The following is a 27,986-nucleotide window of genomic DNA, read 5'->3' as shown; positions in this document are numbered from 1 at the left end:
ATATGTTGCCTCGGGAAAGGATTAGATATGTGACACAATTGATGAAGGGAGAGGCCCTGATATGTTGACGGGTGTGTAGTCAGCCAGGATTGTTGCTCATGGAGACCTTACCTGTCTGAGTTTACCAGATAGTTTGAGAGAATATTCTACCCAGCTACCTTCCTAGGCAAGATGTAGATTGACTTAAATAACTATACACAAGGACATAAGTCAGTGGTGGAGTATGAAGTGGATTTTAATCAAAGTGTACGCTTTGTACCTCACGTTGCCCATGATGATGCAGAGAAAGCCAGATGCTTCAGACAAGGTTTGAGACCTTTTTTATCTTCCATATGCTTGGTGCTTTTGTTGTTATGGACTTTCACACTATGGTGGAGCAGACTTCCTGAGTTGAGTTGCAGCAATCTTGTACTGATGATATTCGTAAGATATCCAGAGCATATTAGCATAGGGGACAAGATGAGAGGAAGGGGCGTTTTGGTGGTCCCATCCATAAGAAGTACAAGGGAAAACAACGTCATCAGCCATATCATGGTAGATTCTCTCAAACATATTTTTTTGGTATTAGTACCTAATTTCATACAGTGGTTAAGCCGGGTTTTGGATTGGTGTGCTTCAGGTGTGGTGACTCACATATGTAGAGTGAATGCTCTTGGAAGGGGAACTGTTCAGTGTGTGGCCACCCAGGCCACAAGGATGTGGTGTGTCGTAGGAACCCGAACAGTCATATCAAGTGGGAGCCAGTGTCTTTTCCTTCCAGGGTTCCCCCTCCAGCTAAAGGGTCAGCACATATATTGACTACCGCTCCTACCCCTGTAGCCAATGCTGGTCCGATGGCTCCATAGACACATTACTTTCTTCCTTCTATAGTTTCCACGAGGCCTTACTGATCACCCCAGCTTGCAACTCCTTAGGGAACCTCTACACCGATATCGCTGGTGATTGGGGCATCTTCTTCCCATACTATAGGGATCTCTTCATCTCAGACACCTTCTGGGTTATATATTTTGCCTACCTCTAAGACCAGAGGGCACAATGACGCGGTGACAGGTATCTTACCCATGGACTCCTATGATGCACATGTTTCATTTGACTCTGGAGCTAGCTTTCTTTTGTCTCGGTGGACTTCGTTGGATGGGCAAAACTATTAGTGCAACAGATTGGACAATCATTGGTAGTTAGCTCTCCCAGTGGTCTTATATCTAGTTCTAGTATTTGCAATGATTGTGTTATAAATATTGGAGATGATAAGTTCATAGCTAACTTAGTGATGATTAATTTAGAGTCCTTTGATGTTATTCTTAGTATGGACTGCCTTTCCCAATACCACACAAATATCTCTTGTTCTTGGACACTTTGTGAGCTACATTTCGAGAGGAAATTATTTTCCAGGGGAAGACCTTGCCATATGTATTTTCCATGTTGTGTAGGTTTTTCCCTAATTAATGGATGTGGAAGTCTGGTGCCCTTTGGTCATTGGTTGAGGGGCAAGATGTTGCACTACGCATGGAAGATATTCCAATAGTGTGTCGCTACCCTAATGTATTTACTAATGAGCTTCTAGTGTTGCCTCCCGAGTGGGAACCGGTCTTCTGTTTTGAGTTGGTTCCGAGTACACAACCTATCTATAAGACTCCATACCGGATGGCCCCAATGGAGCAAGTGGAACTAAAGAAGCAATTGGATGGACTCCATGCTAAGGGATTTATCAAACCGATCACGTCGCCTTGGGCTGCTCTCATTTTATTCGTGGAAAAGAAAGATGGTACTAAGATTCTTTGTGTGGATTATCGGGCGCTTAATCAGGCAACAATAAAAAAACAAGTATCTTTTACCTCATATTGATGATCTTTTTTATCAACTGAAGGGTTCTAAGATATTCTCAAAGATTGATTTGCAATCGGGTTTCACCAATTGTGGATAGAGATGAGAATATTGAAAAGATGGTTTAAATACAAGGTATGTGCATTTTGAATATGTGGTTATGTCTTTTGGACTAACGAATGCCCTTGCAGTTTTTATGAAAGCCATGAACCGGATGCTCCATGAGTACCTAGATGTCTTCATTGTGGTTTTCATGATGATATTTTGATCTACTCCAAGTTAGAATAAGAGCATGGGGTACACCTTAGTCTAGTTTTGGAGGCTCTCCGGAAGAGTAAATTTACACGAAGCTGAAAAAGTGCGCCTTTTGGCCTGCGGAAGTAGGCTTCCTTGGTCATGTTATTAATCAGCATGGTATCACTGTTGACCCAAAGAATGTTGCTGCAGTGTTAGAATGGCAAAGACCATCCAATGTGAGAGAGATTCAGAGTTACCTTGGGCTCGCTGGCTATTACCGGTGTTTTGTACATGGTTTCTCTATTATTGCAAAGCCTATGACTGAACTTACTTAGAAATGCATTCCATTCATATGGACTGATGATTGTGAGGCCAGTTTTCCGTCCCTGAAGAATAAGCTGGTGAACCCTCCAATTCTAGCTTTACCCGAGAGTGGCAAGCGTTTCACAGTCTACACTGATGCTTCCAAACTTGGTTGTGTGCTTATGCAAGAAGGCCGGGTAATTACCTATGCTTACAGACAATTGAAGATTCACGAATAGAATTATCCTGCTCATGACTTAGAATTGGCTCCAGTGGTTTATGCCTTCAAAAGTTGGAGGCATTACCTCTATGGCAAGTCATGTGATATTTTTACTGATCATAAAAACCTCAAGTATATTTTCACTCAAAGAGATCTGAATTTGAGGCAGTGAAGATGGTTAGAGTTAATAAAAAACTATGATTTGACGATCCAGTATCATCCTGGAAAGGCAAATATGGTGACAGATGCTCTTAGCAGGATAGGTGTTCCTAAGGCAGTATTGTCCCTGCTTTTGGACTTGGATTGGATGGGGCTTTCTTTTTCTTTCCTTGCCCTATACAGGAGGAGACTCAGATGCTCATTCTATACCTGAGCCTATACGTGAGGCTCCACAATACGATCATCTTCTTTTAGAGGTTCGAAAGAGAATTTCGACGGAAAATCACAAGAGTTTAGCGTTGATGAACACGGAGCAATACACTTGAGAGGGCGTCTTTGTATACCACATAAGGCATATGTGAAGATATCCTAAGGGAGGCTCACTAGACTCCTTACACAGTTCATTCGGGCGAGACCAAGGTGTATCGAGACCTAAAGAAGAATTTCTAGTGGAAAAGGATGAAAATGGATATTGCAAAGTACGTTGCAGCTTGTGGTGTCTGCCAACAGGTAAAGGCCGAGCATAAATGACCTGCAAGGTTAATGCAATCTTTAGAAATTCCAGAATGGAAATGCGAACATATCACTATGGACTTCATAGTCAGGTTGCCTCGCTCACCTCGAGGCAAAGATGCCATTTTAGTTGTCATGGATAGGCTTACCAAATCTACGCATTTCATCTCAATGAAGACAACCAGTTTAGGACATGATTTGGCTCCCTTGTATATCAAGGAAGTAGTGAGGTTGCACGCTGTGCCAAAGTTGATCATTTTAGATCAGGACTCCAAATTTCTGTCCTAGTTTTGGAAAAGTTTGCAGAGTGTTTTGGGCACGAAACTCTCTCTTAGCATGACTTCCCACCCTCAGACATATGGTTAGTTAGAGCGGACCATTCAGACTTTAGAGGACATACTTCGTGCTTGTGTCCTATCTTGAAAAGGCAATTGGGAAGACCATCTAGCCCTAGCAGAATTTGCTTATAATAATAGCTATTAGGCTAGTATTTGGATGACTCCTTTTGAGGCCTTGTATGGCCAAAAGTGTGTTTCCCCTTTGTGTTGGGACTCCTCTGTTGGAGAGACATCACTGATTGGTCCAGATTTGTTTTAGCAAACATCAGAGAAGGTGCACCAAATACGTCAAAACCTATTGGCTGCTTAGAGTCGGTAGAAGAGCTATGCAGATGTTAGGAGACGAGACCTAGAGTTTGTAGTTGGCAACCATGTTCTTCTCAGAGTGTCGCTAACCAAAGGTGTTGTATGGTTTGGTATCTTTGGAAATGTTAGTTCGAGGTACATTGGCCCATTTTTTGTCACAACCTGAGTAGGTAGTTTGGCTTACCATCTCAAGTTACCATACTCGATGAGTGGAATTCATAATGTCTTCCATATTTTTAAGCTAAGGAAATATCTAAGAGACCCTGAGCATAAAATTGACCTTGAGCCAATCACAGTAGAATAAGACTTAATTATGAAGTGTCACCCAGTACGCATCTTGGATTCTTCAGAGCTAGTCATGAGAAGGAGAACTATCAAGTTTATGAGAGTCCTCTGGACTAATTAGTCAGGATGAGAAGCGATTGGGAGCTTGAAGAACAAAAATAAATGTTTTACCTCTGTTCCATAGTTGTCGTGGAAGCGACAGAATCCGAGGGCGAAATTCTTTTAACCGCGGGGGGGGGGGGGGTGTAATACCAAAATGTTTATAAATGAAAGAGTGTGTTGACCACATGAGTAAAAATATTTGGCTTTTAAATCCGTTGCTCAAATGAATGATAAGAGACCACATATGCGTAGATCGCATCAAGACGATTCTATTTTGCTATTTAAATGTCCATTTTGGACCTCCTGTGAACCCGTAGCGAGCCCAACAAATTTAGACTATTGATTAAAAATAAAATAGAATAAAAGTAAGAAAGAGATAAAGTCGTGGATGGATCAGTCATCACCCCAATACATCCAATCTTCTGTTGAGCCAAGCTAGCTCATGCCATTTTGAGGTTGTTGCCGCCCCCAATTGCCTCCTAGCTGGCCCACCATTGGTCATCGTTGCCTACCACGCCACTGCACCAACCTTCCCTTCCTTGCCGCGCTTCCCCTCCCCGCCTCACCATTGCTCACCACACTGCCATCCCTCGCCACTGCATCACCGCCCCTACTGTGCAGCTGCACTGCTGTGGCCTGCAGCCACTACCGTCGCCTGTCGTACCATCGCTGGCCATTGAGCTACCTCCTCACGCGGTCGTCGTGCCCCTCTCCTCTCCCTTGCTGCTCTCTCCTAACCTAGGGAGACTGAGGGGCAAGGAACAAGGAAGAAAGAAAGGAAAGAAAAGAAAGGAGAGAAGAGGAAAGAAAAGAAAGAAAGGAGGGAAAAAGAAAGAAAGAATAAAAGGAAGGGGAAAGGAGGAGGATGAAGAAGAAGGGGGAGAAAAGGGGAGGCTATAATTTTCCCAATTTTGCCAAATTCCTCAACAATTCTTCAATGGTGATTTCTAATTAATCCCTAGACGCTTGTAGATGAGTTGAGATAATCAATTCTCATCGGATACGTGATCGGTAATTTGATTTGCTTACAATAGTCGTTGTTTGAGATGAATATGTGACATCTGAAGTAATCTGTCCTTTTTATTTTAAATGAGCAAGGTCCAATTATTACAGGAGATCTAATTCGACCTTGAGGTGGAGGTGCCACATCAGTTCTTGTTGTATGGATAATTCTTTTTGGCATGCTTTTGATGTAATACCATGTATGCGATATTTTCGGGCGTAGGAAGCGTGCTTTTGTACTGTATGTGTTATTGATGTGTTTTGGTGCTAAAATGTCACACCTCAAATTGTGCACATTCATATTCACATGCATTTCATGAGTATTTGGTTGGATTTTTAATTTGTTTGAATTCAAATTGAATTAAAAAGATAATATCACATGAAATGATAAAAATACAATTAAATAGAGCATTATAAAGCAACTCACTTTTTCACCATATAACCTAGAGCTGAAAATAATTTTAAAAATTATTACATCACATGAGAAGAATATTAGTGTATTTTTCTAGATTTTTTGGAGTTTATTTGCAGCACTAAAAATTGGTAGAGGTTATAAAAGTAGTAAAATTTGGAGAATTTTAATTAAATATTAGATTAAGCTTTTTAGGTCAAACTAATTAAAATGAATTACAAGTTATATCTAATTTACTTTTGAAAATGTTTAGAATTTTTGCATGAATCTTGTACCACTACATAAAATTAAAAGTTTAATGAAAAACATGAACACACATACACACAACAGACACAACAGCTAGCTAGGTAGCTTTCTTGATTCCACCGTGCAAGACTGAGGCTAGCTCGTTTTGGGTATAAATCGTTCCAGGCTACTTTTCTTTAAATCGATTAAAACAGAAAAGTGGAAATTCAATCACTACAACAGGACTGACTTTATACAACACGGTTACAACACGTGAGCTATGTGTTGTACTTCCTCCGTTTTTCAATACTTGTCACTCGACCATTTTTTGTTTTCAAATATTTGTCACTTCATATTTTTTTAGACGTAGTTTTCAATTTTATGCCTACAAAATATCTCTTATCTACTTATTTACCGTAGGTTCTAGAATATTTTAGCTAGTTTCTAAGGGCATTTTTGTTATTTCGTATTTAAAATTTGTACTATTTTTTGTATGACTTGGTATGCGTGTTTGGTCAAAAGTGACAATTATTGAAAAACGGATGGAGTAGCTGCAATGTTTTTGCATCACATACTATATGTTATTGAGTGCAAAGTGTGTTGAAGAGTCTCATGGCATCATATAGTATGTGTTGCTCACGGATATATTCCAAATGCAATGTGTATAGCGTGGAAATAAAATCTTTTTTTTGCCGTCAATGAAAAAAAAAGATGAGAAAATCCTAGCAACAAGGCTCGAACTTGCAACCTGCATGCACAGAGCTAACCTCATAACTAGGGGAACCAAGTTGCTGCTTGTTTGGGATGACGGATATTTATTTAATTGAAGTATACGAGAACCGCACTAGTGTTAAACGAAAAGGAAACACATTGGCCACACCCTCACAGAGGCACGCCCACACAACAGAGCATGTAGGCGGCGGCTCCGGCTCCTACGAGCACGGTGGCCAACCACTCTGTTGCGGCTCAGTGGCGCCCCCTCCCTGCTACCCCCTTGGCCGCAGCCCGCCCCCAACCCCCTTGCTGCTGCTAGGACTACTGCCGCCATCTACAGAAATCTACGCGAGAAATTGTTGCTTGGTGTAGGCGGAAATCTGCAGAAATTGTGCTCCTTGGTGGAGCACCGGTGGCCTACTCCTCCCTGTGGCCGGCAAGGAGATCTACGCGAGGATCGCCAATCCTGTGCCTTTCGGTGACGGCACCAAGGTGATTTTTCTTTCTTCCCCTTTTGCTTCTTCGTGACTTTACTGAGTGGTTTACTGATGGTTTCTGTGTTTAATTGGAGGACTGGAATCGGTCTTCCTTGAATTCGTATCCTGTTGTGAGGCAAGGAATGGTTTTTAAAAAAAGGGGAATTTCTCCATCTTTGGCATCAAATGATATAACCTATTGTCCCTTGTTGCCCTGTGTAGAAAGCTTGCTATTTTTTAGGGCTCAATAATAGGAGTATTCTTTGACGGTAGAAAAAGAACAGGGGAGCCCGCACCAACCCACATCCAACACACAGCAGGTTCCTCTCAAATCATAACCTATTAGGAACAAATCAATTGATTGGTTTGCTCGCTGAATGAAATTGAAATAGAATGCTTGTCTAATATAAAAGAATATGCAGTTAACAACTGTGGATTAGCTTGATGTTAGAAAAAAATAGTTGAAACTGAGGTGAAGATCCAACAATTACCTTAGTTTTAGTATGCCACTGCATTGCACTTGTCATCTGGTATTTTGTATCAACATGTTGTACTAGATCATCCTTCTCAGTTAACTGTAATAATTTGTAAGTAGTACCATCAAGCATGTTGTTTGTTTTGAAGAAAATTTAAATACCTGCATTTTTGTTGTTGTCATATGCCTTTAAATTTTACAGAGTCCAAGTACTATTAGAAGTTTCTATATCTTGACAGTTAATTTAATTATTCTTTTCTATTTTTATCACATTTAATCGATGGATTTGAAAGCCATCAAGAAATTGCTACTTTTTTATAGACTAAGTGAGGATTATTTAGCTGGGGTAAGTGGTTTTCTTGAGTTTGCATATAGGGAGAAAGGTTCTAATGCCAAGATATGGTGTCCATGTGTCAAATGTGTGAATAGGTGGTTGAAGAAGCGAGATGAAGTGTATGATCACTTAGTTTGTGATGGAATGCTACAAGGATATACTATTTGGGTTGTCATGGTGAAACTGTAGCATATTCGTGCTAACAAAGCATCAGATTCATAACATAAAGGAAAAAATAGTAATATTCACCAGCTTGTCCATAATGCTTTTGGGTATGGAGATAACCAATTCCCTAATCATCAGTCTGAAGGTCCGAACTCATCAAAAGTTGGACTTGATAAAGAAACATAAGCTTTTTTATAATTTAATTAGAGAGGCGGACCAACCTTTATGGACATGATATCCATGTTGAGCAACAAGATTATGATGAGTCTTAATGTCTTGGGTACAACTGTAACTAGAAAGATGAAAAACTAGTTTTGAAATATACAGATATCTATGTTGATCCAAAGTTTAATTAGTTCTTGTCAATCATTTTATAGGTGAAGATGGAGAAGTACAAAAACGTGGGGCAACTCTTTTACCTCACGTTTGGGATATTCCAGCAAGAGAACATATAGTGCTAAAGTGTAACAGGTTTGGACAACCCATTGGGAGAGAAGGTGGAGTGCTAGGCCAATTTTTGGGTACAGTGGCAAGAAATGGAGGTTACTGTCCATTAGACAAAAAGGATTGGAGATTAGTCGAACAGAATGGTGGAGATGAAACAATTCTTGATTTTGTAAAGGTATGCCATATATGTAGTGTTCCCATAAAGAGTTCCTCTTGTTCCAATACTTCCTAGTCATTGTTCATTCTAGTACAACATGTCAGTTATAAAAGACACCAAACTTGTCCTTAAATATTTTTTTATAATTCTACATTATTTCAAACAAAGTTTTTGTATCCTCGATCGTGCGAGAAGTGGATACTAAAATCAGTTGGGCGAGATTGGAAGCAATATAAGGCTAAACTAAAGAAAGCTCTATTTAATGTTAAGAAGAAGAGAGCTGTGTTGTATAGGCGATGCCCAGAAGATGTTGACGACGATCAATGGGTTGACCTCGTCAACCATTGGAAGTCAAAAAAAGGCAAGGTAATAAGAGTGCAAATATGTATACATTATTTCTCCAACTATGACTTTATGATTAATTGAAATTTGCATGGTTTGATTAGCTGTTTGTATTTTGCTTTTCTAATAGGCACAAAGTGAGAAAAACAAAACAAGTATCTAGATGAAGAAGAGAACACATACAGTAGAGACAAAGAGTTATGCTCGTTGGGCTGAGGACATGGTTAGTCACCTTGTTTTGTTAAATACTTATCTGTAATGTTTTCTTGATATTGTTTATCTCCTTTTTTAGAGACAAGCTGATCCTCAAAAGAAGCAGCCACATAGAGCGGAAGTTTATCTAGCGACACACAAACATAAGGGCGAACAACGAAATGAGCATGTAGTAGGGAATATATGCACAGTTTACATGTTTTTGGACTAATTTTGGTCTGTGGGTAATTATGCACATATTTTTTAACTTGTAGGATAAGTTGGAAGAAATCATGGAAGAATAACCTGACTTAGGACCCAATGACCAAGGAAAAGTTGCATGGAAAGGTGATGCATTACATACAGTATTGGGGCAAGAGAAACCAGGACAAGTTCATGGCATGGGTTTGCTTCTCATACCTAAACAAGCATATGGCAAGAAGTCGCATCTTTTCAAGGACATTAATACTACTACAGTAGAAGGCCCATTAGAGATAACTATTTTGGAGGAGATGGGAAAGCTGAAGGAACGTATAGAAAAGCAAGATCAAATTGTTGAAGATTTACGAAACAAACAATCATCCCATGTGAATCAAGAACCAGAAGAGGTAAAGAATCTTTTTAACCTACATATTAAAGTTTTCCTCAAATCTAATCCATCTTTTGGTAGGTGAACTGCGAAGCAACTTATGCGGATAATTTTCAGCTACAACATGTACATTCTAAAAGAAAGGTACTATCGAAATGTTTATGTAGCATTAGTTCTTTCCAAACACTTGTTGACACATATTTTAATATGCAGAGAATTGAATGTGATATAACTGTACAAAACTCTATGAGTGAACAAGAAGAGGTAACCATGCGTATTCCTTGTTTTTCCTTCTTTTTAACTACTATAACATTTTGTAAGGCCATGGCACCACTACAAGACAATCGGTGATGCAAAAGGAAAAACAGTAGCTTGGCCTTCGACTTTTGTATGTTTGTCTTGGCTTCCTTTACTTTCAATGAGTTATTTCTATATCATACATACTTATACCCCTACAATTTACTGTTGTCCATGTAGGTTGAAAAGATTAATAGTTGAATTTTCTATTTGGATCTATTCCTCACCAACTCATCAAGACGAAGAAGAGACTTCATGAAGATTAGCTAGTGATACTTATGTTTGGCTTTTTAGGACTCAGTATCATGTTTAGCATTTCAACAAACTCCAGTTGATGTATAGATTGATGTGAATGATAATACCTTTATTTATTTCCATGTGGAATGCAATCTATCTTTTCGGTGTTTTTATATTGAATGAAAAGTATTGAGATAATAGTTTGTGTACTTTCATAAATTGCAAACAATAATAATTATTTCATCATATTGTTAAATTTGCTACAAATATGCAACAGACCATAAAAATGTGTTGCTGACAAGTGATTGCAGTGTTGTTGAAATATGTGCTACATGTGTTATTATAAATAGAGAAATGTGTTGCAGGACCCGTATGACAGCAACACCTATTCTTATGTATAACAATATTTACTTTGTGTTGCACATGCTCATCCTAGCAACGCCACCTATAACAACACTTAACATTTGTGTTGCTAGAATCAGCAGCAACACTTTTTTTTTTACATACAACAACACATACCTGTGTTGCTACATGTCAGTCATGTAGTAGTGAATTATAGTTCAACTATTAATTGGCTGCAACATTGTAAAATGCATAGTAAATTGAATATAGCTCCAAAAATTATGAAACTGCTTTTGTTAGTTTTGTATGATCATGCTCTACAAAATTCAAATGCTAACACACATGAAAATTGTGAACCAATTTATGTAGTGAATTAAATGTGCTTTAACTTGTGTAATTCAACATTAATTCTTGGAATCTCCAAAATTGGTGAAACCAATTTTTTTAGTCCTGTAAAATAGATTACATGGTAATAAAATTTGTATCCTTCCTAAAATAGTTGTTTAACTCACTTTTCTAGCATAAGTTTGTTTACACATTGTTAACTTGAATAATTTCCATGGAAATTATTATAATTGTAAATGAGATGGGACAACTATAAAAATCCGTTTGTATGATCTTATACACAGTAAAAAAATTTGGTAGTATGTTAGGCATGCCATGAATATTTCTGGTTCATCTACTTGCATGGATATTAAATCACATAATACAGAAGTAACCCTTTTGAACAACACCTCAATAAATCAATTATGCCATGAGCTAATGAACTTTAATTCCAGTAATTCTTATTGCATCATTTTCATTACTCAGTACCGTACCTCCATGGAAGTTTTCATGCCTTTTGGTGTATACAGCGTAGCATTTCATCATGCTTATTGCGATGCATTTTCATTCTTTTAGTGATCGACGAACCGGAGAGTGATAGGTATCTTTTGATGTGGAACTTGTGATCATCTTGATTGTGAAGCTGAGCACAGAGGCAAGCATCTATGCATATTTCACCTCTACTTTGGATCCATGTGTTGTATATATTTGATAAATTATCGCTATGTGTATGGCATGCATATTTAGCGAGTCGATGTCACTGTTTTGTTGGTAGATCCTAATTGTTGCATTGCCCTATCTTGATATTGTGTATATCTTGACCCATTGTAACCCGGGTTGTCATTATGTAGTTGTCCAACTTAAAAATTAATGTGTTGTGCTTAGCAAGCTTAGATTGCCGGTAGAAGTCGAGCGGTGGAACGTTGCACCGTTCGCGAGCTATAGGACTTAATTATTATTCACAGTAAAAATGATTTTAGGATAAGGAGTTTGTGAGGATGAGACGAGGTAGGGGCAATGTTAGGAGCAGGTTGGGGGTGAAACCCGGATGCCATAGGCTACTTGCATCAATTAAGCACCAATCGTTGTTTGCTGTTTGCTTAAGCGCTTTTCATACTTTCACATATTCAATAATTATATGAATGAGCCAATTATCATACATCATGCTAACACTTGACTTGTGATCCTATGACACGAAAGAGAAAAATGATGAGGAGAAACATGGTGGCGGGGAGCTAAAGGTGTCTGGGACATGCTTACGGTAACCTTGGTACCATAGGGGCAAGTGCAAGTGCGTAGTTTTGAGTATGATAAATGTTGTCTTTAGGGCCAAGTGGATGTACTCAAGTCGTGTGGGTAAAGATGTACCCTCCTGTAGAGTGAAAGATTAATTTGAGTTGTTGCGCTCTCGGTTATGAGCATTGTCATATCCCAAAATGCATATGTATGTCAGTATGCACGTCATGAGCATCGTGTTTGTTTTTGGAGCATTTTTATGAGTACATGTAATTTGAATAGAGTTAATTTGGGAATTCACATGAAATGATGAAAACATTATGAAATAATACACTCTAAAGGAACTCACAATTTCACCATACAACCTATGTTATTTAATAATTTTAGAAATTATTTTATCATGAATGGTGATTTATGTTACTTTTTCCTAGAATTTTGGTAATTTTTTTGTGGGCTCAAAAATTGCTAGAAGTTATAAAATTAGCCTTCTTTGGGGAATTTTAATTTAAATTCCACAAGGGCTTTTGAGGTGAATATTTTTCTAATGGATTCCCCATGAATTATGGGAGCTTCACAAAACGTTTGGTTATTTTTGGAATGTTTTAGCACCACTGTTCAAGCAGGGAGAGGAGAGGAGATAAAATTGCGGTTTTCTTGTTCCTTTGGGCGGTCCCACGTGTTAGCCTCAGTGTTTTCGTCTCCGCGCTCGGGCAGAACACGGACGCCACGTGGCCACCGCGCCCTGGTCGCCGCCCACGCTGCCAGTCGCGCGCCGAGGTCTAGAGGACAAGTGGGCGAGACGCCGCCCTTATCGTCTCCCTCAGCCGTAGCTCTCTGCCCTCTCCCTCACTCCCTCTCGCTCTCTCCTACTCTCTCTCTCGCCTGTTCGGCCGACCACCATGGAGTGGTACCAGCAGCGCCGCCCGAGCCACCCCGACGACCTCCTCGCCCACCTATTGTTTGGATCCGACCGAGAGCAGTGCTAGGATCTTCCCCACCTCCTCATATACATGCCTCACCAGCCGGAGCTCCCACGTGTGCCATCTTCTTCCTCCTCTCCGGCAGCCACCCGACCATGCTCGACGACCCCTCCATCGACCCGCCTCCTCGGCCTGTCGCTGACCCAGCAGACCATGTCCTGAGCTTACCCTTGTCGAGGTAAGGCTCCCCGTCTCCTCTTTTCCCCCTCTCCCTCACCGGATAGAGCCACCACTGTCAGCACAGACCCACCACCGACAACCTCGTCGGTGTGCATGTCATCGCCACCGCCTCAAATGGATTCGCCACAATGCCCTGAACCTCTTGATACCCTCCACTGGCCGAACCATCGCCGGAACCGCTGCTGGCGATGCCTCCGGCGAGCCGCGGTCTGATCGTAGCTCAGCCCGGTCCGGCCGCTGTGCTGCAGTACTGTTCCTCTTGTGCTCAAATCGACTATGAACCTGTATATATCGTAGAAAAAAAAAATACAACTCCAAAAATGGCAAAATAAGTTTTGTTCGATTTGTATGACTTTCTCTACAACATAAAAATGATTACACTCATAAAAATTGCGTTTTAATTCCTGTATTTAATTAAATGTGTTCAATATTATTTAATTCACCAGTAATTATTGGTTGATCCAAAAATAGTGAATCTAATCATAATAATCTGGTTAAATGGAGAACTTCTTAGGAAAAATAGTGGTCACCATGTTAGACGTGTTTGGCTCCATGTTTTAGTTGTTGATCAATCTCACTTTATTAGCTTCTAAAAATTGTGTAGAAAAGAATAAAAATAATCTAGGGGCATTACCACTTCTAAAAATTCTTATTAGTGTACCCCTACGCATGAAAAATATCAAATGGCATTGTAGGTGTTGTCTTATCGTGAACTCAGTTTGATGTGGCTCTTTTAATTAAATCCTTGCTTGGACAACACCTCGCCGTTTTGTTTATACCGTGAGCTTCGACGTAGCACTTCACATGATTATTGTTCTACTGTGTTCCTTACATATTTCACTACATCCATGTGCATTTTCATTGTGCATTTTCATCACATTCGGATAGCATCTCATGTTCATTTCATTTATTGCATGTGCTCTTTGTTTAGAGAACGAAGAATCAGAGAGCGACGTGGGCGCACCTAGGTTGATCTGGAAGTATTTGCTGCTGATTGTGAAGTTGAAAAAAAGACAAGCATCTAAGCATATTGCACACCTACTTTGGATCATATGTTATTTTTAATTTTAGATAATTTATGCTATGCGTATGTCATGCATCATAGCTAGTCAGTGTCAGGTTTTGGGTGTAGATCCTAATTATTGCATTACCCTTCCTTAACATTGTTATCTCTTGATCCATTGTAAACTGAGGAATGTCACTTAATTGTCTAACTTTAAATGAATACATTATGCTTAGCAAGGTTTAGGTCACAATTAGAAGTCGAGCGGCGGTTCAACCATCATTCACGAGCTTTAGGGCTTAATCTTGTCTCACTTAATTTTAATCTTGAAGGGTTGATGAGTTGTGAGAAATGAGATGAAATTTGGGCAGGTGATAGGGATGGATCGGGAATGGTCTTGATGGTCATAGACCCGCCTAGGGCGTTTAAGTACCGATCATTGGCGTTATTTGCTTAAGCACTTTCCATACTTCCACATGTCTATATAATGGTATGATATGACAACTATCTCATTGCATACCGACATTTGACATTTGACTCCATGGTGAGTGTGAGTGTGTGGATGTGGCATGTGTATGTGGTGTGAGGTGGTGGGTAGCCTAGGGCACCTACGGGGCCTACGAACTCGTCGAGGGATTTATGGCGCCTACGAGGACTAGATACTCAGCACCATGGAGATGGGTCAAGCGTGCAGGCAAGAGTGGGAGAAAGGTTGTCACGGGGGCTGAGAGGATGGATTCGTGTCGTGTGGGTAAAGTTGTACTCCTCTGCAGGGTGTAAGATCAATTCAAATTACCACGCTTATGAGCATGCTTAATGTCTATGGGACATCAATCGTAGAGTTTCCGGTACTTGGGTGATTGTGGTTATAAGTGGTATGTTGGGAGATGGATGGGTATGTCTATGTTGAGAAGAACATGATCTCTTGTTGGCTATGTTTATGTATAGGTTGTCACATGAGAATAGCTCATGTTGATGCTTATGTTTATGCTCATGGCATGTGTCTTTTAAAAAGCTTTCGCATAAGTTAAACTTAACCTTGTGGCTGACTCCTTGGTACTCATTCATATTGTATAATCCATGGAGTCAGGTTATTATATAATATACCCATATTGAGTAAGTCTTGTAAGTACCTTCGTACTCATGATGCTATTGTTGAAGTTTTGCAGGTAATGATGAGTTAGTCTATGGTTACTTCATGCCCACCAATGTTGATGATGCGCAAGAGTAGTGGTGTACTACTCGGGGTGTTCCGGTGGCACCTTAGGGCAAATGGCACCACCTCTTTTGATGTTTTTAGTTGATATTCCGATGTGTAGTAATGATCATGTGCTAGGTTATAAACATGTTGTATTTTTCTTAGCCTAGCACTTAAATCGTTGTATGTTGAGAGCTCAAACTTGTTGTTGGGCTCTGGTCTCTTAAATTTCAGCAAGTAATACTTTTAAATTGTGGAACTTGTAAGCACATTAAAGACTTGTAATATGTTTAATCTACTTGCTCTTTACTATATCTTGATATGATGAGGCTTGTTGTATTGGTATGTGTTCTGATCTTGGGCATAAACATATATCGGGACTACCGGGATTGCATTCTCATTAATCATTTCTATTTGCAATTGTGGCCTTGAGATCTGGGTTAGCACGTGGCACGTCAGAAGATGATGTGCTAGTTCTCATCTTATTGGATGAATTACCGATTTGATTAATTCAAATACAATTTGGACGGTTGCCCATAAGTATGCTTATGTCCATCTGCATCAATTGTAGAGTTTCCAAAGTTGGGTTAAGGTGGTATGTTGGGAAGTGACTCATGTATGTCTATGATGAGATGAGCAAGTTCTTATGTTGGTAAGTTCATACTTATGTTTTTATGATATGATAGTATAAGTTTTGAGATATGATAGGTGCTCTCACTCTTGAATAAATTACTTTTGCGTATAAATTCATTTAACCTTGTGGCCGACTCCTTGCTACTTATTCCAAATCCATAATTCTTGGAGTTAGATTATTATATTTACTCACTATGAGTAAGTCTTGTAAGTACCTTCGTACTCATGTTACTATCGTTGACTTTTTGCAGGTGAGAATGATCTAGTATATGGCTACTTCATGGCCGCTGATATCAGTGATGAGCAAGAGTAGTGGTGTGCTATTCATGGAGACTCGGTGGTGCCTTAGGGCAAATGGCACCACTTCTTTTGCTATTTATAGATGTTGTTCTGCTGCGTAGTAATGTTAATGTGCTAGGATACAAACTTGTTGTATTTTGTTCTTCCAAAGATTGTTGATGTTATGTTGAAAGCCCGAACTTGTTAAATGGCTCTCATCCTTTAATTTTAGCAAGTAGTACATTAAACTATTGAATTTGTAATGCCTTAAAGACTTGTAATATATTTACACTACTCCCTCTTTATTAGTTCTTGATATGATGAAGCATGTTGTAAATGTATGTGTTCCAATCTTGGGCATAAAAACAAATATTGGGACTAATGGGATTGGATTCCCCTTAATCATTCGTGGCTTAGATTGCTGCTTTGAGATGTGAGTTAGCACGTGGCACGTAGAGAGGCGGGCATGTGCTAGCTCTTATCTTAATGGACAATCGCCTAATTTGATTAATTTGAATACAATTTTGATGGTTTCTCACAGTGTGGCATCAGAGCAAGGCATAATGAAATAGCCTAAATTACTTAGAATATGGTTTAATAAAACATGTCAACCTCACTAATATAACCAACTAAAGTTTAATTTCATATTCTAAGTATGCGCTCTATTTTATTCCTTGCCTTATCTTAGAACTATTTCTTACCTCTTGCTCGTTGTTAATTTGTTTAATCTTGAACTTTAACTCGTATCTGTGATAGGCCAAAGTCTGTAAATACGTAATTAAGCATCATTAGCATTGTGCTTAATTGTTTTGAGCAAGTTTTGACATGCAATTCAAGTTAAACATAAATGGTTAAAGTCAATATTAAATGGTGCTTTGTAAAGCATCTCGCAAAGTTGCTGCATAACATAGAGTGGGAAACAATTTTAGAAAGTAGTCCATCCCATATGAAGAATATAAATGAATTTTCCAAAAGTTTTGGGAATTATTTTGATGGCATAAAAATCATAACAAGTCAGAAAAGATTGCATCTTTGGAGAATTTTAGTTTGAAATTGGCTTAGGCTATTGGGGTCAAACAAGTTAAAATGGATTGTAACACCCAAAACTTCAAAATTTGCAATAATTTAAAATTTTGCTAGAAATTAAATAAGTGGATTTCATTTTAGCTCTATAGGAAATTAATTTCTAAATTTAATTTGGAATAGGTTGAATGTTTGTCGCATTCATGCCGTTGTAGTTGCAATAAGGTTTTATTGTGTGGGAAATGTTTTGCTAAAATTCGCTAGAGTTCGCTCGGTTAAAATCTCTTTTGGAAAATAAGTTTGAAAACCTAAAGCAAAGAAAAAAAGAAAGGATTTCTAAAATAGAAAAACCCTTCCTGGGCCGTCTTCCCCGCGCCGGCCCAACCGCCTCTTCCCCCTCCCCTGTCTCTCCCGCCGTGGGCCGCGCCCCTCCTTTTCCCGCGTCGGCCCGCAGGCCGAGCCGGCCTGCAGCGCCCGCCCGAGCCGCCTCACCTCCGCCCGCCTCGCTGCCAAGTGGGCCCGGCTCCGAGCCGAGCCGCCCTCCCGCCTGAGCTGCCGAGCCGCCGGCTCACCTTCTTCCTCATCCCGCCACCGGACGCCGACGCCCCCAATCATCGCGACTGTTTCAAATCGAAGCCTCCCCGTGCTTTAACTCTCCAATCAAACCACACCACCGTGATCGCCGCCCCCTATTCCCTCCATTTGAGTCGTTTCCCCCTTGAATTCCCACTCGTTTGCATGGAAACCGAAGTTTTTAGTGCATTCGAGCCACCGACCGAATCTCCTCGAATCCGGCCGTTCCACTCCTCCTCTCGGGTATTTAAGGGCTCCATCGCCATCCTTGTTCGGTTCCGCACCCGAATACCCCATTTCCCCTCTCTCTTGTGCACGGATTCGAGTCGCCGCCGTCACCTCCATTGCCGCCGGTAAGGAGCTCGGTCGCCGCTCTCTTTCTCCTCAACCGAACCACGATTAAGCTCGTTCTTCGCTCTTATGGTGCCGCCGGACCTCTAGGAGCTCACTCCGGCGCTTCTTGGAGCTTCACCCGCCGTCGGACGCCGTTCCTGTCGAGCCGCCTCACCTCCTCCCGCAGTTCTCCGTCGCCGGCCACCTCCGGACCTCTTCCGCCGCGGACAAGCCCGCAGTAAGTTTCCCCGTGAGCTCCTCGTTGCTATGCGCCAAGTCCCGATGTAATCCGTGGCCGGATGCGCCTTTTGCACATCGCCGGCGAGCCCGCCGCCGTCCCCGTCGTCGTCGGCCGCCGCTCCCACCGTTGAAACCGCCGGCGCCACCCCCTTTTTGATTTCCGGCCGTCAGATCCTGGTTCTTCGGCCCGGATTAGACCGGCCAATTTTATACCCCTTCGGTCCACCATGGACCGGTGGACCGATGCTCTTTCAGTGGTCCACAAGCCCGTAGACCAATTCCATATCATTTCCAATTAAGAAATAATTCAGTAATTGTTTTATTGCGTCATAATCCAATTTTCAGTATAAAATTATTTCGGTTTACTCTCTGGAAAACATGTAAAATTTGCAGTAAAGTCCCTACATCTTCAAAAGCTTATAACTTTTTGCTCGTAGCTCCGATTTTGGCGATTTTCGCGTCAAATCGTTCGTAGCGTCGTGTAGAATCTTTTTGTAGAGTTTTTGAATAGTTTCAGTACTGTTTGGTGTACTGTTCTTAGAGTTTTGTTTGGTTTGTGTTTTTCCGGTCCGTCGTTTAGGAGCTGAGCAGTTCGGCAACCTCCAAGACCAAGTTTTCGAGGACTTTGAGCAGCAACCTAGTGAAGGCAAGTGCCCTTGAGCATTTCTATACCAGTTTTAGGACTTGCAGGTGTAGTTTTTATCCTTCAATATGCATGCTGTCCAAAATGATATCCCATGCTAGAGTTTACTAGTTTTGTCTCGATATTTTCCTTGTCGCCGTTGATGTATCGGGTTAAGAAGATGGGTAGATCATGCTAGCGCCGTCCGGATGGGAAAATGGTTAATATTGATTAATGAACTATGTAACACTGTCCCGGTGGAAAAATGGTAATTCTTTTGTAGCAACATGGTATAGGTCTTCCCCAACAGAATGGATGGATTGTGGTGGTGCCTATGGCAAGTTTGTGTATGTATCTGTTTGGGGTCCTAAGGACCAGTTCTTGGGCATGTAACCAAGTTATATCCGTACAACCACGAGGCCTATATGGGTACAGCCTGGCCGAATAATTAGCGACCACCGATTCTGTGGGCATCACTGGTCGAGTATGTGGCACAAGAGGGGGCTTCTGCAGCGACTCGGTCGGCTGTTAGCGGTGAAACCTTAGTGGGTGCCTACAAATCAGCGGGTGTTTTGTAAAGGCCTTGTAGTGAGACCCCGACTCCTTACCCCGGAAGTATGGAGTAACAAGGGAATCACGACTCGTGGATCTGTGCAAACTCTGCAGAGTATCAAACTGGTCGATCAGCCGTGCTCACGGTCAAGAGCGAGCTTGGACTTCTTCAAGATTAGTTGGATCTGGGTTTTGGTATGGTTGGTCGGGTAGCCAGGTAATGGGATTACCTGGTGAGCTTTGGGTAACCGGATATGGGATACCCGGTGAGTCAAACCCCTTTGGTTATAACAAGTGTCTTCACATCTAGTAAATAGGATGCCTGTTGTTGGGAGTATAGGTTAAGTCATCGTTTTAGTTGCTTAGTGCTAATAACCCCTGTCAAGCCTTTTTCTTGTCTAAAGCCTCATACCCTACTTTCCCCTGCACTTGCGGAGTACAACCTTTTTGTACTCACCCTTGTTATTCTCCCCTGCATTCTTCCGCCAATCAGAAGCTGTTTTTGAAGTTGGTACCTTCGACCTCGATGACTTCGATCCCGAGCTGTTGTTCTAGGCTGTGGAGCCCCCGGTTGACGTCTTCGCCTGTGGAAGCTGGAGCCGCTGACGCTGAAGACCCCTCTTGTCTCCCGCTGTGTTTTCTTTCAGACCCTCGGGTCATTTTGTAATAAGGTTAAGTGCGATGTATCTTTTGCACTGTGATGATAACACTAATGATGTAAGCGCATGTATGGAAGTTGTTCCTGGCATACATGTGTTGTGCCCGGTTTTGTTTCCTTTAAAACTGGGTGTTACAGAAGTGGTATCAGAGCCGTGTTGACCGTAGAACGCAGCCTAGGTAGACTGGACACGCTAAGGACTTATGTTTATACAAAATTTACTTTCACAAAATTGTATTCCTCCAGTTATTCCTTTCTCGGTCTACTGCTTTTTATAAAATGGTTACTAATTTCTGACTTTTCCAAAATTTTAGATGGCCCGTACGAAGATCACCCCGCGCAAGCGCATGCTGGTTCCCGACGTGGAGGTTCCTGCGGGTGCAGTCTGGAGGTACCAACCCCCAGCTGAGTTCTACTCCGACGGATAGCTGGCAGGGTACTTCGCCCGCACGTTGTGGTATCTGCTGCAGGGTCTTGGCTACCACGATGCTCCACTCTTCAAAGGCGTCAGAGTTCTGCTTGGAGATCGTGGTTACTCCTGGGCAGTGGAGGTAACAATGTTCGAGAAGCCCTCCGCCGACGACCTTCGCCGAGTTCGCCGAGTCCACACAGCCACCACCCCCAGAGCTACGTTTGAGGCAGGGATCGAGGACGCTGCTCGCCAGGCTCTGGCTGTTCTCTGCCGGGAGAACAGACAGGACCTCCGCCTCACTCAGTTCGGGAAGTTCCCGCAGTGCCCGTCAGGCAGTCTGGAGGTCATCTTCGCGCCCGTCAACAATGAGCCGGATCTCCGTTTGCGAGAGCAGGTCCGCCTCACCGCCGCCCTCTACGCCGAGCTGGACAGAGCACTCGATGAGTTGGAGGATCTTCACCAGCGCCACGCCGAGCAGGAGCAAATGATCTACGAGCTAGAGATCATGCTGCAAGATCCCGACCAGCACCCCGATGAGGCTCCACCAGCACCGCCTTCCGCCCCTGCACTGCCCCGCTCTCCTTCGCGCAAGAGGCTCCGTCAGGAAGATGTTGCAGGACCTTCAGGCACCGCCGGCCAGGAGTAGAGTCGAGCTAGGAAGATGTCCCCTAGCAGAATAAGTCGTTTAGACTCGTGTCGTTTGTAGTAGGGTGTGCTTGTGCTTGTGCTTGTGCCTGTTCTGTGTAGACCTTGTTTTGAGTTGGATCTTTGCTTGAGTGTTGGTGTGATGTAGGGGTTTCCCCTCTACATTTCATCAGTTATTATAATAATAGTCGGGAGTCCTTTCTTTCTGTTTCCTTCAGTTTCTTTCAGTTCTTGTCTTGTTTTCCGTCCCTGTTTTTCCCTTATGCTTCACGCGCCTTGGCAACAACAGATGGTGAACACCCGACATAGCAACAACACCAACGACAACATCAACAACAACACTGTCAACAACAACGCTGCCAACAATAACAACCTTCCTCCCCCGCCACCCCTCATGGACGCCAACCAAGTCATGACTCTTCTTCAAGGTTTGGTCCAAGCCATCAACCAGCAGCCTCAGGCTCAGCAGGCACCGCTGCAGTAGCCACAGTCTAGACTTAGGACTTTCTTGAGCACCCAGCCACCTACCTTTTCTCAGGCAATAGAGCCAATGGAGGCAGATGATTGGCTAAGGACAATCGACAGCAAGCTTCAGATAGCTCAGTGCAATGGAAGAGAAAAAGTTCTCTTTGCATCCCACCAACTCAGTGGGCCAGCTCAGGAGTGGTGGACTGCTTACACTGCCGCTCATGAGGACCCCCAGGAGATCACCTGGGCAGAATTCCGAAACAGTTTCCGCGCTCACCATGTTCCTATCGGAGAAATAAAGCTGAAAAGGAAGGAGTTCCTCAGTCTCAAGCAAGGCCCTATGTCTGTAAGAGAGTACCTCACTAAGTTCACTCAACTGTCTCGCTACGCCCCCAGTGATGTTGACACAGACGAGAAGAAGCAGGACTGTTTTCTTGAAGGTCTAAACTCCGGTCTGCAGTATGCCCTCTCTGCCAACGAATACCCTAATTTTCAGAAATTGGTGGATAGAGATTTCATATTAGAAAAGAAGCGCCAGAATCTAGGTGAAGAACGTAAGCGCCATCTGCAGGGTCAGTCTTCTGGCAGTAACACTCGCCCCTGTTTCAACGCCCCTGCCACTAGTCTGATGTTTCGCCAGGGAGGTCAGAACCAGCCGCAGCAAAACCAGCAGAGGCCACAGCAGAAGATGCAAGGTCAGGTTACAGGGTCTTACAAGCCCCCGATTCAGCAACAACAATAGCCTCGCCCCAACTTCCAGCAGCAGCGACCCAGCCACAACCGCAGAACCGCACAGGTCAGGGGTCAGGCAACATTGGTCCGTGTTTCAGTTGCGGCCAATTCGGGCATCTTTCCAAGCAATGCCCTAAGAAGCAGCAAGGTCAGGCCCAAGGTAGCAACAACCAGCAGCAGCAGCCCCGCCAGAACGCGATGCATGGTCGCGTCAACCACGTTGCAGTGGAGGAAGCCCAAGAAGCTCCCGACGTAGTGCTGGGTATGTTCTCTGCAAACTCTCACCCCGCAACAGTATTATTCGATTCAGGTGCTACGCATTCTTTCATATCATACCAGTTTGTGAATGCTTATAAATTGCCAAGAGCATTAATGAAAAATAGAGTACTAGTAAGTTCTCCTGGAGGAGCAATGGAATCGAGGCAGGTATGCCCTAAAGTAAATATAAGCATAAGCGGGGTAGATTTTCTTGCCAATCTCATCATTCTGGAATCCAAAGGAATCGATATCATTCTGGGAATGGATTGGCTGACCAAGTACAAAGGAGTCATAGGATGTGCAACAAAGACAGTACAGCTGACGCATACTGATGGTACCAAAGTGGAATTCCAAGCTACAACAGAGTCAGCCATCAACGCCAGTTTGAACAAAACCAATGCAGTGGAAGATAGCAGGGTGGTCAGCGAATTTCCTGATGTCTTTCCGGAAGATTTACCAGGTATGCCACCTGATCGAGAAATTGAATTTGTCATTGAATTAGTACCTGGAACGGCTCCTATATATAAGAGGCCATATAGAATGGATGCCAATCAGTTGGCTGAGCTCAAGGAGCAAATGCAAGAGCTACTAGACAAAGGGTTTATCCGCCCTAGTTCTTTGCCCTGGGGAGCCCCTGTAATCTTCGTTCCAAAGAAGGATGGTACACAGAGGATGTGTATAGACTATCGAGCTCTGAATGAAGTAACAATCAAAAACAAATACCCTCTGCCTCGCATTGAAGATCTGTTTGATATGCTGATAGGAGCATGTGTGTTTTCCAAGATTGATCTTAGGTCTGGATATCACCAGCTGAAGATTCGTGCTTCGGATATTCCCAAGACTGCATTTGTTACTCGGTACGGTCTATACGAGTACACAGTAATGTCTTTCGGACTGACCAATGCCCCAACATACTTCATGTATCTGATGAACAAGGTTTTTATGGAATATTTGGACAAGTTCGTTGTGGTATTCATTGATGACATCCTGGTTTACACCTAGAACGAAGTAGAACATGAGGAACATTTAAGGATGGTATTGCAGAAACTCAGGGAGAACCAGTTGTTTGCCAAACTGAGCAAATGTGAATTTTGGTTGAAGGAAGTTCCTTTCCTCGGTCACATCATATCAGCAGGAGGTGTGTCCGTAGATCCATCCAAGGTAAGAGACGTTCTGAATTGGAAGCCACTGCAGAATGTGTCTGAGATTCGTAGTTTTCTGAGTTTAGCAGGATACTATCGTCGATTTATTGAAGGTTTCTCCAAGATAGCGAAGCCAATGACCGAACTGCTAGGGAAGGGAGCAGAGTTCAAGTGGACAACAGCTAGAGAAGCCAGTTTCAATGAATTAAAGAAAAGATTGACCTCAGCACCAGTTTTGATCATGCCAGACACTCAGAAGCCGTTCTCGGTATATTGTGATGCATCCCGTCAAGGTTTGGGATGTGTGCTTATGCAAGAAGGCCACGTTATAGCTTATGCATCCCGGCAGCTAAGAAAGCATGAAGAGAATTATCCAACGCATGATTTGGAGCTAGCCGCAGTTGTTCATGCACTCAAGATTTGGAGGCATTACCTGATTGGACAAAGATGTGAGATATATTCTGATCATAAGAGCTTAAAATATATTTTCACTCAGCCAGATCTTAACCTAAGACAGCGCAGATGGTTAGAGCTTATTAAGGACTATAATTTGGGAATCAACTATCATCCAGGAAAGGCGAACGTAGTAGCCGATGCCTTGAGCAGAAAATCTCAGGTTAATTCTATGACTCTCCAAGAGTTGAGTCCCGAACTATGCAAAGAATTCGAGAGGTTAAATCTAAGTATGGTGTGTAATACTGAGATGATTGCTATGGAAATAGACTCAACACTTGAACAAGATATAAGGAAGGGTCAGCTTGAAGATGACAAGATTTTGGAGATCAAGCAGTTGATCAAAGCAGGCAAAGCCCCGGACTTTTCTGAAGACAAGCAGGGTACAATATGGTATAAGCATAGGATTTGTGTTCCGGACATAAAGTCTATTCGGGATACTATTTTAAAGGAAGCTCATGATTCAGCGTATTCTATTCACCCTGGGAGCACCAAGATGTATCAAGATCTTAAGGATCAGTACTGGTGGTATGGAATGAAACGTGCAGTAGCAGAACACGTAGCTTTGTGTGATATCTGTCATCGGGTCAAAGCTAAACATCAAAGACCCGCAGGACTGCTACAGCCACTAAAAATACCTGAATGGAAGTGGGAAGAAATTAGCATGGATTTCATAGTGGGTCTACCACGAACGCAATCCGGATATGATTCTATATGGGTCGTGGTTGACCGGTTGACGAAAGTGGCTCACTTTATTCCAGTTAAGGAATCCTATCGAGGTCCAAAGTTAGCCGAGTTGTACATGTCCAAGGTTGTATGTCTGCATGGAGTGCCTAAGATAATTGTATCTGATCGTGGCAGTCAGTTTACTTCAAGGTTCTGGCGACGTCTGCATGAATCGCTGGATACAAGGTTGAATTTCAGTTCAGCCTATCACCCACAGACTGATGGGCAAACGGAAAGAGTAAATCAAATTCTTGAAGATATGCTGAGAGCATGTGCACTCAAGAATGGTAACAGTTGGGACAAGAATCTACTGTATGCAGAATTCTCATACAATAACAGCTTCCAAGCTAGTCTGAAGATGTCCCCTTTTGAAGCTTTGTATGGGAGAAAATGTAGAACCCCGTTGTTCTAGAATCAAACCGGGGAAAGCCAAGTTTTTGGTCCTGAAGTCCTAAGAGAAGCAGAAAGGCAAGTACACGAGATCCGGGATAATTTAAAAACCGCGCAGTCAAGGCAGAAGAGTTATGCGGATCATCGACGTCGGGAACTAACCTTTGAAATAGGAGACTTTGTGTATCTCAAAGTATCACCAATCCGAGGGCTACGTAGATTCAAAGTCAAAGGCAAGCTATCACCTCGGTTTATTGGTCCGTACAAGATATTGGGAAGACGAGGAGAAGTAGCTTACCAGCTGAAGTTACCACCTCAACTTTCAGGAGTACACGATGTCTTTCACGTATCACAGTTAAAGAAGTGCTTAAGAGTTCCTGAGGAACAGTTACCAGTAGAAGACCTGGATGTGCGAGAAGATCTGTCTTATGCCGAATATCCGGTCAAGATTCTTGAGACGTCAGAACGAGTTACCAGGAACAGGAGAGTCAAAATGTGTAGAGTGCAGTGGAAGCATCACTCAGAAGAAGAAGCCACCTGGGAAAGAGAAGATGATTTGAAGACGGAGTTTCCCCATCTCTTCTCCGATCCTTTCGAATCTCGAGGGCGAGATTCATCGTAAGGGGGGTAGGTTTGTAACACCCAAAACATCAAAATTTGCAATAATTTAAAATTTTGCTAGAAATTAAATAAGTGGATTTCATTTTAGCTCTATAGGAAATTAATTTCTAAATTTAATTTGGAATAGGTTGAATGTTTGTCGCATTCATGCCGTTGTAGTTGCAATAAGGTTTTATTGTGTGGGAAATTTTTTGCTAAAATTCGCTAGAGTTCGCTCGGTTAAAATCTCTTTTGGAAAATAAGTTTGAAAACCTAAAGCAAAGAAAAAAAGAAAGGATTTCCAAAATAGAAAAACCCTTCCTGGGCCGTCTTCCCCGCGCCGGCCCAACCCGCCTCTTTCCCCCTCCCTTTTCTCTCCCGCCGTGGGCCGCGCCCCTCCTTTTCCCGCGCCGGCCCGCAGGCCGAGCCGGCCTGCAGCGCCCGCCCGAGCCGCCTCACCTCCGCCCTCCTCGCTGCCAAGTGGGCCCGGCTCCGAGCCGAGCCGCCCTCCCGCCCGAGCTGCCGAGCCGCCGGCTCACCTTCTTCCTCATCCCGCCACCGGACGCCGACGCCCCCAATCGCCGCGACCGTTTCAAATCGAAGCCTCCCCGTGCTTTAACTCTCCAATCAAACCACTCCACCGTGATCGCCGCCCCCTATTCCCTCCATTTGAGCCGTTTCCCCCTTGAATTCCCACTCGTTTGCATGGAAACCGAAGTTTTTAGTGCATTCGAGCCGCCGGCCGAATCTCCTCGAATCTGGCCGTTCCACTCCTCCTCTCGGGTATTTAAGGGCTCCATCGGCATCCGTGTTCGGTTCCGCACCCGAATACCCCATTTCCCCTCTCTCTTGTGCACGGATTCGAGCCGCCGCCGTCACCTCCATTGCCGCCGGTAAGGAGCTCGGTCGCCGCTCTCTTTCTCCTCAACCGAACCGCGATTAAGCTCGTTCTTCGCTCTTATGGTGCCGCCGGACCTCTAGGAGCTCACTCCGGCGCTTCTTGGAGCTTCACCCGCCGTCGGACGCCATTCCCGCCGAGCCGCCTCACCTCCGCCCGCAGTTCTCCGTCGCCGGCCACCTCCGGACCTCTTCCGCCGCTGACAAGCCCGCAGTAAGTTTCCCCGCGAGCTCCTCGTTGCTATGCGCCAAGTCCCGATGTAATCCGTGGCCGGATGCGCCTTTTGCACATCGCCGGCGAGCCCGCCGCCGTCCCCGTCGTCGTCGGCCGCCGCTCCCACCGTTGAAACCGCCGGCGCCACCCCCTTTTTGATTTCCGGCCGTCAGATCCCGGTTCTTCGGCCCGGATTAGACCGGCCAATTTTATACCCCTTCGGTAATTGTTTTATTGCGTCATAATCCAATTTTCAGTATAAAATTATTTCGGTTTACTCTCTGGAAAACATGTAAAATTTGCAGTAAAGTCCCTACATCTTCAAAAGCTTATAACTTTTTGCTCGTAGCTCCGATTTTGGCGATTTTCACGTCAAATCGTTCGTAGCGTCGTGTAGAATCTTTTTGTAGAGTTTTTGAATAGTTTCAGTACTGTTTGGTGTACTGTTCTTAGAGTTTTGTTTGGTTTGTGTTTTTCCGATCCGTCGTTTAGGAGCTGAGCAGTTCGGCAACCTCTAAGACC

At 42.9% G+C, this 27,986-nt stretch overlaps 1 long non-coding RNA gene across 1 annotated transcript; it reads left to right on the top strand.

The window, feature by feature from the left end:
* Positions 1–13,045: 13,045 nt before the first annotated feature.
* On the top strand, positions 13,046–16,831 carry LOC133885606 (uncharacterized). Its single transcript, XR_009903244.1, has 3 exons — positions 13,046–13,411; positions 15,586–16,266; positions 16,499–16,831. It is a non-coding gene; the product is annotated as an uncharacterized LOC133885606 (long non-coding RNA).
* Positions 16,832–27,986: the final 11,155 nt, after the last annotated feature.

This window comes from Phragmites australis, chromosome 11 (genome assembly GCF_958298935.1).
Source record: "Phragmites australis chromosome 11, lpPhrAust1.1, whole genome shotgun sequence".
In the NCBI taxonomy this organism is placed as follows: Eukaryota; Viridiplantae; Streptophyta; class Magnoliopsida; order Poales; family Poaceae; genus Phragmites; species Phragmites australis.
The sequence above is the reverse complement of the archived record's forward strand: the minus strand, read 5'-3'. Positions and strand labels throughout refer to the sequence as shown.